General features: G+C 49.6%; 1 long non-coding RNA gene across 1 annotated transcript in view; it reads right to left on the bottom strand.

Moving 5' to 3' along the window:
• Positions 1 to 5,336, bottom strand: part of LOC107183045 — a 10,464-nt gene extending 5,128 nt beyond the window's left edge. The window contains exon 1 of the long non-coding RNA XR_001513821.1: positions 4,763 to 5,336. This is a non-coding gene — a long non-coding RNA (uncharacterized LOC107183045). The remainder of the gene's footprint in view (positions 1 to 4,762) is intronic.
• Positions 5,337 to 12,779: the final 7,443 nt, after the last annotated feature.

The following is a 12,779-nucleotide window of genomic DNA, read 5'->3' as shown; positions in this document are numbered from 1 at the left end:
ATTCTACTAAAAATAAAAATAAAACAAAAAAATTTAAAGAAACCAAGACCAAAACCAAACCCCTTTGAAAATAACTTATGTAGGTGACTCACAGTCCTAATACTCCAAAGTCAGGGCTATCTGGGACTCTCTCTTCCCTTCCCTCCCGCCCAGCAGACCTGGGAAGCCTCACTAAAGCACTTCCTACAGCCCCAAAGAGCCTTTGGGTCTTAGCTGGCACCTACTACCTGGCCTAGAACCACATTTTCCCTCACCTGCACCTTTGTTATCTCCTGCCCCATCCGCTCCACAATATCTTCTCCATCCTTACTCAGAAGAGGGACAGGCTCTGTCGGCAGAGTGGGGCAGGGGAGAGAGCTCTTGAGGAGCACGTAGCTCTGAGGCTGCTCTGCTTGGCAGGCTGGTGGGTTTCACTTGCCCCTTGGCCCGGCTTCTGTGCAGGGTCCCAGCAGGCCAGGCCCCTTGGAACCTGTGTTTTCCATCAGACACCTCGTGGGGATGAAGTACCATGTCCTTTGCCAGAACTGGTGAAGTGTTTTCATTTGGTTTGTCTGGGGTTATTCTCTAGCTTTGGGGCAGGGCAGTCTCATCTGTGTCAGCAGTTCTCCTTGGGGAGACATTCCAGGTCTGGGAAGGCAGAGGGGCCATTTAGAGGAAGTGGTCCAGCTGACAGGGCCCAGGATGGGAGGGTGTGGAGGAGGCCTCGGCTTGCCTGGGGGTGGGTGTCCTGGGGTTCCTAGTGGCCTTAAACATGATAACGAACTTCATAGACAATGGCTCTCAGGCATCTGCTCGCTTGTTGGCTTCCCCAAAGCCATGGGACTTAGGCATGAGTGCTCCCTACCTGTGCTGCAGCAGAGGCACTGAGACTGGGGAGGAGGAGCGGAGCTGGGCAGTGGGCCCGATCCTGCTCCTAGTGCCTCTGCTGACAGTGCTCGTCCTCTGAACCTCGGCCAGCGAGGCCTAGAGACACATACGGTGAAAACCGCGAAATGCTTTTTTTCCACACATATTAAACAAGAAAAGTCTAGAAACTTCAAGGAGACAACAGTGTTAGAAGAAGGAGGGGTTGAGGAAGGACATGGGCTGGGGCCCCCGAGGGGAACTCATCGGGGAATTTTCACTGTGGTGGGAGTCAGGAGCCCTGGATGCTGCCTAGCCTCAAACAGCAAGACTCTCCTACTTTGTGGAGAATTCCACCCATAGCCAGTGGGCAAAATCCTACTATGCCAAGAGCAACCACGATGACGATCTCCCAGGAGCTCAGGTGTTGGGACCTGTAGGCATCCCTGACATTCCTGGGGGACAGGAGGTCGGTGAAGGCAAGGCCTGGCAGTCTTTAGGGCATCTTCTGCCTTCAGAGGAGAAGAGGGTCACCCTGCGGCCTGCCCTGGCCCTGGGTCTGTGGCCCCCACCTCACCACCCCCTCTCTCTGCTCCTGGGGTGCAGAGTGAAGCCTGGGAGGCATGAAGAAGCATCCACCCCCCCCCCCCACCACCACACACACACCTTCCACCTTGTCCTGCCCCTGGGAAAGAAAGCTCCAGTGGGAATTGTCATTTCTCTCTGATTCGGTGGGAAATAAGCAATATCTGCTGCAGCATGTTCTAAAGAGAAGTCAGTGTGTCAGATGAGGTTTCAGCATGATGATAGAGATGCTATAAAAATGACTTCACTTAGGGAACCTGTTTGTTGCCCCAATCTGACTTTTTTTTTTAGACTATGCTAGACCCTGTCACTCTTCTCCCTTCCTGGGGAACCTCTCCCTTTAGTTCCCTACTTCCCCCAGACCTGCAGTGGTGATGTCTCTGTGGTGGTCTTAATTGGGCTTGTTGGTACCTGTGCTTGCTCAGAGCTTCATTGCATGCATGGTCTCTTCCCCACTAGACCATAGGTTCCCAGGGCAGGAACCTGCCTCCTTCTGCCTGTGTTTTTCCCTGAACAGAGTTGGGGGTGCAGGAGGAAGATCATAGGTGAGAGCTGACCAGCTTGATTCCTGGGGAACATGTCCCAGACCACCCGGCTCCTGTCCTTCCTTTCTATGCCCTGGGGACATGCCAATATTTTCTTTTCTCATAAAAGCCACTCCTTTGCCAGGTGCTGCCTAGTTTCCCGTCTCTGAAACCTTCTCTCTTGGCACCGCACCTGACACACCATCTCCAGGCCCAACTTGGCTCCAGACCTCAGTAACAGGATAAAGTCAAGCAAATGCCTCAGCCCATCCTGGTGCCTGGGGGTGGTCACCTGGCCAGGTGTCTGGCCAGTTCTGATTATTGGGTACCTGCCCTACCTTGATCTCCGATCTTTAAGTCCCAGGCCCCCCCCCCCCCCCCCCCCCCCGGCCAACTCCCTTACAGAAAAGACCCTCAGCCTGGTTTCTGGAGCCCTCTTCCTAATAACAGATTTTTCTGGATCCCTGCTACCTGCCTGGAGTCTTGAATGGCACCTCCCTGCATACCTGGTTTCTGAGCGCCACCCACCTGTGATGCACCCTAACTTGCCTTAGACCCCCAGGCTGTCCCATGTTGTCTCTGAGCCCTGGGCTTGTGGTCTTGTGACTGCCAGGAAAGGCCTGATTTCCTGAGGATGGGTCATCTCCTCACGCCTGTCTGACCACTGTTGATGCGCTCGGCCACACGTCTGGAGACTCCCAGGCTGCCTGTCTTGGTCCATTGGAAGCAACTGGTCCACATTTAGCCAAGGCTCAGACACAACATGCTCAGTGATCAGAAGTTCAGCCAACATGCATTGATTGGATACGTAATGGGCTGCAGGTCCTGCGCAGGACATAGCAATACAGCAGCATCAGCAAGCACCGTCCCTGCCCTCACAGCACACACTGCCTGGGTGTCAGTTTCTGGGCAGGCCTGGCCTGCTCTTGCTTAAATACTGAGAAGTTCGGACCCTCAGCCATCATCCCTAGCCAACCCCACTCTACCTGTCCCACCCAGTGAGCCATCCATCTTCTTAGCCCAGCTCAGCGACATAAGCTGTGTCAGGGTTGGAGGTGAGATGTGCAGCTTCTTTGGCATCTCTCAGTCATTAAACCTACGAAAAAGAAGCCCACTGTCTACAAATTCCACAGGAGGGCCAAGCTGACCATTTTCAAAGGAGGTCTGAGACCCCTTTTTATCCTGGTCATTTCTCACAGCAGAAGTGAAAAGTGCTTTTTTCAACCACTAGGTTGTAGCTAACACCTCAGTCCCAAGGGCAGCCATAGCAAACTGGGCAGAGAAAACACCCAGGACACTGGCTCATTAGACCCAGCCCCTTGTTGTCCCTACCTCAGAAGGCAAGTGACAGTCACTGGACAACTCATGACATGAGGTTTGGAGCCAAAGGACCAAATCAAACCCCATCTCTGCTGCTTACTCTGTGACTTTGGGCAAGTCCTCCACATCCATGAAACTCAAAAGGAGGTAACTCAGATAAAATGAAAAAAATACAAAACACATTTGGAATCTATAAAGTACAATGGAAATCACAGTTATAAAGCTATTTTAATAATATTTCCACCCTGTACTCTAGCTCCCATCATTGAGAAGCACGCCGGGTGCCAGTGCCTGAGGCCTGCACCTCTGACGGTCCTGGGGCGAAGCAGGAGTGGCCATCACAGCCTCAGTCAGCAGCTGGCCAGCCCCCAGGGCCACAGACTTTGGCTCAGAGTTTGGGGACAGCCCTGGGCAAAGGTAGCCCATTTCATGGTTCTGGTTCACAAGTGGCTTGCAGAGCTCTTAAAGCCAATCTCCAGCCTTAACCAGTTTGGCTCAGTGGATAGAGTGTCAGCCTATGGACTCAAGGGTCCCAAGTTCGATTCCGGAAAAGGGCATGTACCTTGGTTGTGGGCACATCCCCAGCGGGGAGTTTGCAGGAGGCAGCTTATCGATGTTTCCCTCTCATCGATATTTCTAACTCTCTATCCCTCTCCCTTCCGTTCCGTAAAAAATCAATAAAATATATTTTTTTAAAAAGCCTATCTCCAAGCCCTCGGAAAGGCAACAGCTGGCTGGCATCCTGGCACATGACTTTTCATTGGAACTAAAAGAGCCTCAGTTATTGAGATGCCATACCCCCACATGGGGCTCTCTGGGCAGGGTCTCCCGTTCTGGCTCTGTTGACCTGCATTGCTAATCACAAGGACTTCCTAGTGACTTTGAGACTGAGCCTAGTGTCTATGTCTAGTGCCTGTTTGCATCCTGTGGAGATGAGCAGTAGTAACCCAAAGTTCACTTTATTTTGAAATCCCAAACATGCCGTCTTTCCCAGGAGAATTTCCCCCTTGTCATATTTGTTTTTGATCAATAACATGTTGGGTTTGTATACTCTCAGCACCTAATCTCTTTGATGGCCAGAGTTAATGGCTTGGAAGCACATTCTGGGGATCAGCAAGAGGGATGAGTTAAGGACCAAGCTGAGAACCTCATCTTGACTGCAACGGCAGCCACATAGATGTTTGAGAGATGCCTGGCTACATTTAATAAGAAATAACCAGCCAAATGTCCCCCATCATTAAAAATTGTCATCAATGTGACAGAGGCACATGTCACTGTGGCATTGTGAGTCAGAAGGCATTAGAAGAACAGAACAGTAGGGATCCTTTTCTGTGTGCAGGGCAAGGACTGAGCCTCCCAAGAGAACATCTGTGCAGGAAAGAAGAAGCAAAACCTAGAGATGTGGAAATTCTGTGCTGCACCACACCGCTGTGGTCTAGGAGAGCATGTGACCGTGAAACACAGAATATCTAGGCTGGGGATATACTCACCACCTGTTATCTGGAGGCTGGGCATGGCTTTTGGATTAAGCATGGGGTGGGATTTCATCTTCAGCACAATGGCTCCAGTTCTGGTCTCAGTTGGAACCAAGAGAGGTAAGTAAGTTGTCTCTCCCAACTTCCTCCAATCCATTCATATTTCTCAGGGTGCTTCTGTGTGGCAGACACTGTGGTAGGCACTGGGACAAAACAGACGCCAGTCTGCCCTTCTGGAATTACAGGGTGCTGGAGAAGCAGGCCCTAAACAAGAGTGATAAATATTATGAAAGAGGAGGTACAGAGGCTGAGGAAATAAGAGACTGGTAGGAAATGGAGACACTCTGTGAAGATATGAGTTTAAACATAAACTTGAGAAAGCAGAAAAGGAGGGGAGGTACCTCAGAGGGAGAGATGGCATGTGCTGAGGCCCAGCCCAAAGGAGTCTAGAGAGTGTGGCCAATCTGAAAATTCGAGAAGAGCAGAGAACAGGAAAAGGTGAGGGCCTGGGGAGAGCAGCGAGGAGGGAGGCTTGAGATGTAGCCAGGGACCACGGTCAAGAGCCTTGTGAATTGCATCAAGAAGACTTTTTCCTTGGGCAGTGAGAAGACTGCCGGCTTTTAGTGAGGGAAGTGACAGGACAGGAATAGCATGCCACACGTGCTCGCAATCTAATGAGCTCAAGTTGGCAGTCATTTCCCCAGGAAAATGACAGTAGACTTAACCCATTCCCTACTTCAGAAAATCAGCCACAGGAAAGATAAATGTAAAACCGCAGAACCCGTAAGAGCCACTGCGGAGGATGGAGTTGGAGGCTTCCTTGAATGGCTGTTGTGGAAAATGGCTTGAATACAGACTGCTTCATTGTAGAATTGCCTCATTCTCCACTTGGGAATCTGCAAATGGGCAATCTGTACAACTCAGAGATCATTTGGATTACCCTTTCCGTGTCACCTCAACCTGTTCTTCCCACAGGCGCTTCCTCTGGGCTCCAAGGATGTTATTGTCTGGGAGGCGGGAGATGGTTGGTAGGGTCTGGGCGAGGCTGGGTCTGCATTTCAGGACTGTTCTGCTGTCTTCGGGCCCCAGGCAGCTGTTTCCAGAGCGCATAGTGCTTGGCATCATTTTCAGCTCATAGATGTCTTCTTGAAGAGTCTTTCCGAAGCTGCATGGAGCCTAATGGGTTTCTGATATTATGGCAATTTGCTTTCTGGCCATGGTTGGTTAGCTCAATTGGATAGCACATCACGGTTGAAGCCAAAGACACAGACTGCACAGGCTCACTGCTCAGTTTCACGGTCACAGATGATGCCTGGAAACTCCAGCCAGTCTTGGGGATAAACAGACCTGGGATTGAAGCCTGGCGTTTCCTGCCAAAGGCTCTGAGACCACGAAGTTCCTGGAGCTCCCTATTCCTGTGTGACTTCTTCCTTGCCCAGCGGGGATGACAACACCTTTCTCCCAGGTTGCTTTGAGTGTTAGGTGAGAAAGCAGTGCATGGTCCCACCGCTGCATGTAAAACGGAGCTTCCAGTTCTGAAACGGAGGCCCCAACAAGACTGTTCAGGTGCCTCTGGGCTCAACCAGGGAGGGAGAGAGAGGCAACTCTAGGAGTGTGTCTGCCCACAGTGGGTCGGAGAGCTTGCCTCGTGGAGTCAAAGAGAAGAGGTGCGATCCTCTATTGCTTAGAAATGGTTCTGAAGATGGTCTTGGATACCTGTATTCGAGGCTGCGGGAGCTCAGAGCAGGGGCGACCTGAGGTCATTAAACATGACTCAGGGCCTGAGGCCACCCTCTGTGTGTGTGGTGCAGAGCTCAGGCGGCAGGAGGCTTCCCGTGGTGTCTGGTGTCGTAATGAGGACTCACAGTCACTCTGGAGCAGAGGAGCCAGGGCTTGGTGGAATGTGCTCTCTGGAGCTGAAGGAGTGAGTTCAAAGCGCAATTCTCCCACGTTTGGCTGTGTAACCTTGAGCAAGTTGTTAGCCTCTCTCTGCCTCAGTTTCCTTTACCTGTAAATAGGGGGTAATCCTATATGATCTTCCTCAGAGGAAGGTGGTAAGGGTCAAATACCAGCCGTTCCTGGGACCAGGGCAGCCTTCTGTGTTAGCTGTTACTACTACGACAGGCCGAGGCTCTGACTCATACCAGGCTGTGAGTTCCTCTGGACCTGACCCACATTAGCCCCTCTGAGCCTCACGGGTGTCTCCCTGTGCCCCTGAGCGGATATCTGTGCCCACACTTACCAAGCATGGTATCAGCATCTGTTTTTGTGTCTATCTTCCCCCCGACTGTGATGCCTAGGAGGGAAGGTTCTGTGTCTCACTTGGGTTTGTATTTCAGGTTCCAGCACAGTCCTGGTCCATTGTAGGTGTTCAGGGAACACTGGCCCGGTGAGCAGATGATGGCTTGCTGCCATGATGCTCCTGTCAGTTGTCGGTCTGCCTGATACTCCTACTTGGGGACCTACTGTGTGGCCTTGAGGGGCCTGTTTCCTACTAGGCCTCAGCGCTCTCATTTACGAAATGACGGTGCTTAGCTTACAGTGGTCGCAGGTCCTTGCCAGCATGAAGAATCATGATTTTCTAACTCTGTAGCTCCACAGCTCTTATTTGATGAACCTGAACTCAGAATTTTCCAAGAAGATCCTGACTTTTCAGTGGAGGAGAGTAGAATGGCGGCTGGGCTTTTGGAGGGGCAGGGATCAGGCTGAGAAATAAAGGCTTGAGGAGGAAATGAAGTTCCTGCCTAGACAACAGAGAATTCTGGAGGCTTTGCCAATGAGGAGCCAGAAGAAAGGGGGCGTTTGACTGTACTTTGTCAGTCTGTGACTCTGCTGAAATGTGACTATCTCTTGGAAAATCATTTTAATAGCTGTCAGGAAATGGAATTAAGGGTGCTGGCTGCGGGTTGGGTGACTTGTCCATGCAGGGAGTTAATTTGGCTCTGCTAATATTGCCTATTGATTATCTCTAATTAGATTTCCTTTAATGTGTCACTCCCAAATGTTTCTCATGAGTGGGTCTTGGAGATGTGGGCTTCTGAGGAAGGTGAGGGAAGAGCAAGGAGAATAGGGCTGAGTGGGTGTCCAGGCTCAGAGGCCCTGGGAGAGATGGAAGCTGTGGGCAAACTGTGTGATTGTGTCTAACCACAGTGGCTCCAGCCTCAGACTTAAGGGTCCTGGGCCAGAGAATTCCTGGTTCCCCAGCCCTGCTTTAGAGGAGGTCCTCATGCTCACAGAGCCTCAGTTTCCGCACAGAGAAAATGATTCACAGAGGGTGTCGAGGAAAAGACTCTAAAACTCTAATGCACCTACACTTGTGGGTTTTCTGTTACTCCCTCCCAGTGCACAAGCACAGCGAGCTTTGATTATTCATGGAGGAAACTATGGCCTGGAGAATTCAAAGCAGTGGATTATACAAAATGTAATTTTATTTGGTGTGAGATTTGCAATGCATAATCCCTAAGTCCCCACTTTATTCTTAGAAATCCCCTTTCCTAAGGCTCTGGATTTAATTGGAAAAAAAAAAACAGTGTTTGAGATGTAATGACTTAAAGTATGGGGTGGAGAGGCATCGGGTAGTCTGGAAACTCAGTGGACTGTGGGAAGGCAGGGAGGGAATGCCAAGGGTACAATATGGCCTGGCTCATAGACAAACATAGGACACACTGAGAGTTGAGATTGGTTGGTATGAGTTCTTCCTTCTTCCTTCTCTTCCCCACACCCTGGGCCACTCTCACTTTCACTCCAGTCTTGCCTCCTACTTCCACTCCACTCTCTTTGGCACAACTGTAAAGCAGACCTGTTGCCCTGTTAACATCCCTCTAAAGCAGCGATTCTCAACTTGTGGGTCGCGGCCCCTTTTGGGGTTGAATGACCCTTTCACAGGGGTCGCCTAAGACCATCGGAAAACACATATATAATTACATATTGTTTTTTTGATTAATCACTATGCTTTAATTATGTTCAATTTGTAACAATGAAATTGGGGGTCACCACAACATGAGGAACTGTAATAAAGGGTCGAGCATTAGGAAGGTTGAGAACCACTGCCTAAAGGCTTCTTGTCACCTACAGGGTGACATTTAAACTCTTCTGATGCAGGAGAGCAGCTCTCAAGTTTTGGGCTTCTCTGCTTCCATCCCCAATTTACTCTCAAAGCCCAGCTTCAGCCAATCCCAGACTCCTCACCCCGCACTCTGCTACAGCCATAAACCCAGCACCAGTGGGTCCCCAAGCCAGCTCACTCTCTTGGGGCCCTTCTCTCCCCTTGGTATTCCTGACTGTTGAACTACTCCCTTTCTTTCCATCTTTGCCTGAGGGCTTCCCTTTGGAAGGCAGCTATGCTCACCACTATACCACCAACACCTCTGCTGAGGGCTTCCCTTTGATTTCATTTCTCAGACCATCACTGAATCCTTTGTTAAGACATGGCTGCCTCTACCCATCTTCCCTGTCCTTCCCCCTACAACTCTAGGGGCAACTTAATCCTGCTAAAGTCTCACTTCCCATACTACACTGCAGTCTCTCATATTCTATCCATCTGATAGTATAGCTCCATCACTGACTTTGAGTTTCTTCATTTTTTTTTTAGTTCTTTTTTATGTTCCAAGGGCATAGTGTAATGGCATATATTACAACTTTTGTGGAATATATTTCAAGTCATAAATGGTAGGACACTTGAGGAGGGAGTCAAGGATAAAATTAAAATGGGTAGAATGTGTGGCTTCATCAGTGTGTGTGTGTGTTGTGTGGCACCTGAGCCCCAGCATTGCCTCCTGAGTACAGGGAATCAGGTGACTGAGAGGGTCCACAGTACCAGGGAGGCCTCAGAATCCTGTTGGCCATCTGCTTAACTTAAGACCTGTTGCATGACCATAGACAAGTCATTGAAATTCCCTTAAAGAATCCAGACAGAGGGCAGAGCGTGGGCAAAGACACAGGCACACAAGGGCAGATCCAAGGTCAAGAAAATGTTCACACACAAGCAGATTTTTTACTTTCTATTATTCCATTCCATTATTGTTGATAATAATGCTAATATTAAACAATTTTTTAAACTCTTTTAACATATAATTAAATCAGAATTTATGGTAGGAGGGGAGCACAAGATTTTTTAAAAATAATAAAGTAGATAAAACAATTAAAAGTGGAATAAATATGAAGAAATACACTAGTTAAATAAAGAAAAATCCTTCCCCTATTCTCCCCTCTCCCCTCAGTGATTCCAATGAGCAGCGAAGGTTGAGTGCAGGAGCTAACATCACTCCGTGGTGTGGGGCAGGGCAGTGCTGCTGTTTCAGGGGAAGCAGTTCTCCTGATTTCAACCACTGCAACCCAGCAGCTGGCCGCCACCCACAAGATAGGGGGCATGCGGCAGGGCCTACTTATCAAGTCTCCAAGAGATGATGCTCGGGGACTAGAGGGAACATGACTTGAATGACAGCAGGAGAAAATTGGGTTAGATCAGTGGTCGGCAAACTGCGGCTCATGAGACACATGCAGCTCTTTGGCCCCTTGAGTGTGGCCACGAAGTTTCAATCACACTGTACGTGTGTGCCAGCACATGGTATTTTGTGGAAGAGACACACTCAAGGGGCCACAGTTTGCCGACCACTGGGTTAGATCAACCAAAGTGGGCCAAGGCCCCAGAACCAGTTCCCAGTAAATATTAGGGGACAGACTGGGAACCCTGCTGTGACGGGAGCCTGTGAAACCCTCACAGGTGCACTATGAGACTCAGAGGAACTAGGGGTAGCAAATGACCTTCCCAGCAAGCAGAGCATATAGAATTGGAAAGGCAACTGTGACACCAAGACAGCCAGGAGCCAGCATGGCTGCTCACTGACCTGAGACCCTGGCAAGTCCCTCCTCCTGCATGAACACAGTCTCCTCATCTGTGACCCAAGGGAGCCTGGTGAGCCTGCTCTGGGATCAGTCTAGCTCTGCATTTGCACACAATAGTCAATGCAGAAGACCAGTGGTTAGGCAGGCAGTGAGCTAGGAGCAAGGGTGCCCAGCACTCATGAGGGTGGTCATACTTGTCTCTCACCAAGTTAAGGAGGGAACCTAGATCGACCCCAGGGCCTCCCAGCCATTGCTCAGGCTGCAAACTTCATGCCACTGAGAGAAGAGAAGGGGTGGGGAGAGGGAAGAGATGGCGCTCATGAATAAAAACTACTGTGGGAGGGGGCAGGAAAGGGAAGGGGGAGGAAGAGAAAGAGAGAGGGATCAACATAGAGGAAGGAAAATGCAGCCTCATCTGCTTGTTTGTGTTTCTTGTATTTAAGATGCTGCCTTCTAGCATATTTTTAAATCCATCAGACATGAGAGGCTGATTTAAATAGACCCACACTGGGAAGCTGGTAATTTCACTTGGCACAGTAGAGAGCTGGCTGGACACTGGTGAGGCCTCAGCACCCCTCCCCATGCCAGACGAGCTGTGAAGCCCAAACCTCTTCTGTTGACTTTTAGGTCAGGTGCTTTCCAATCCCTGATGTGAGAGCACAGGCTGGAGGTTGGGAGGTGGAGAGGATGATAGAGAGTTAGAAAGATAAAGAAAAGGAAGAAAGGGAGGGAAAGTAGGGTGTAGGGAGGGGCTATAGGGTTAAGCCTGGGACTGACCTGTTGGCAAAGCCACAAACAAGTCCCAGCTTAGAGGGCGCAGCCCTCTTAGCATAATTAGGCTTGACCTTATGATGCTCCCTAGATCTTATCTGGGTAGCTAATGGGCTTGGGGAGGTACAGCAAGTGCTGCCAAAACAAGTGAAACTCACAAGAACATTGTAACTATGGTGACCACTACCTTGTTTACCTCTGGCTATAAAATAAAGCATCAGCTTGCTGTCTGGGTCCCTCTCTGTGGCCTTAGCCAGGCACCAGAGATCCACCTAGACCCAGCTTATTCTCTTTGTCTTTTCTACATCCTTCGCTGCCCCCCACTCAGGCTCACCGAACCCTTGGCTGTGCTGGCCCGGCACAGTAGGGCGAGACCAGGAAGAAAGTGGAGGTGGGTTCCTTGTAATTCACTGTATCTAGTTTCTCACTGGCATTCCGAAAAGAAGAGTTCATCTGCTTGAACATCTCCAGTGTCAGAGAGCTCACTACCGAGGGAGGCAGCCCATTCCATTGCTGGACGATGCTCACTGGGATAAGCTTCCTTGCGATAAATCAAGTCCCACTGTCTGCATTCCCAGCCCTCTTGAGTCACTCAGAACAAGTGTAACACCAAAGTCAGCCCTCCCTGAATGCAATATGCCAGTCCCTCTTCCACACTGATCCTTCTATGCTGGTTCCCAGTCTCCTTACTATACATTATTACAACATAAATCTTGTAAAACCAAAATATTTCTGGGTGCTAATGAATGTATTTCCAGCTGTAGTCAATGCAACAAAATTCCAGGAACAACAAAAGACATTTGTCATTTATTTTTTATTGTCATTCAACACACTCTCATTGAGCCCCTACTCTGGGGTCCAGCTAGGTGCTCCTGTTGGCATGTGGAATATGAAGGTCCTGTCCAGGACCTTATATACAGGGGGAGCCAAGCTCCTAAAGAGAAGTGTGTGCTGGGCAGGGGCAGAGATGCCAGGAGGACCGAGAGTCCCTTCCCCATTGAGTGGGTGTGGGGTGAGGTTGGTTCGAGGGCCTTCAGCAAAGGAGAGCCATGGCATTGTTGTGGCATGTTAATGTACACTGTAGGTTTCTAGATGTTTCCTCAAGTACTCAGAGGAACCTTTCCTGCTCCCTCACCTCTGGATATAACTTGAGACAAACATTGAGCATCTTAGAGACCAGTTGTTGGGCATTGAAGAGAATCCATCCTTCATTCATTCAAGGAATATAAATGTTTCAGAAGGTAGTTTTTTTAAAAATGTATTGAGGTATAACCTACATAACAAAATTTATAGTTTTTTTTAAATTAAATCTTTATTGTTCAGATTATTACATTAGTTACTCCTTTTTCCCACCATAACTCCCCTCCACCCAGTTCCCACCCCACCCTCCGCCCTCATTTTTTTCTCTCCATTGGCC

Source organism: Myotis davidii, unplaced genomic scaffold, assembly GCF_000327345.1.
Source record: "Myotis davidii unplaced genomic scaffold, ASM32734v1 scaffold1219, whole genome shotgun sequence".
Classification (NCBI taxonomy): Eukaryota; Metazoa; Chordata; class Mammalia; order Chiroptera; family Vespertilionidae; genus Myotis; species Myotis davidii.
The sequence above is the reverse complement of the archived record's forward strand: the minus strand, read 5'-3'. Positions and strand labels throughout refer to the sequence as shown.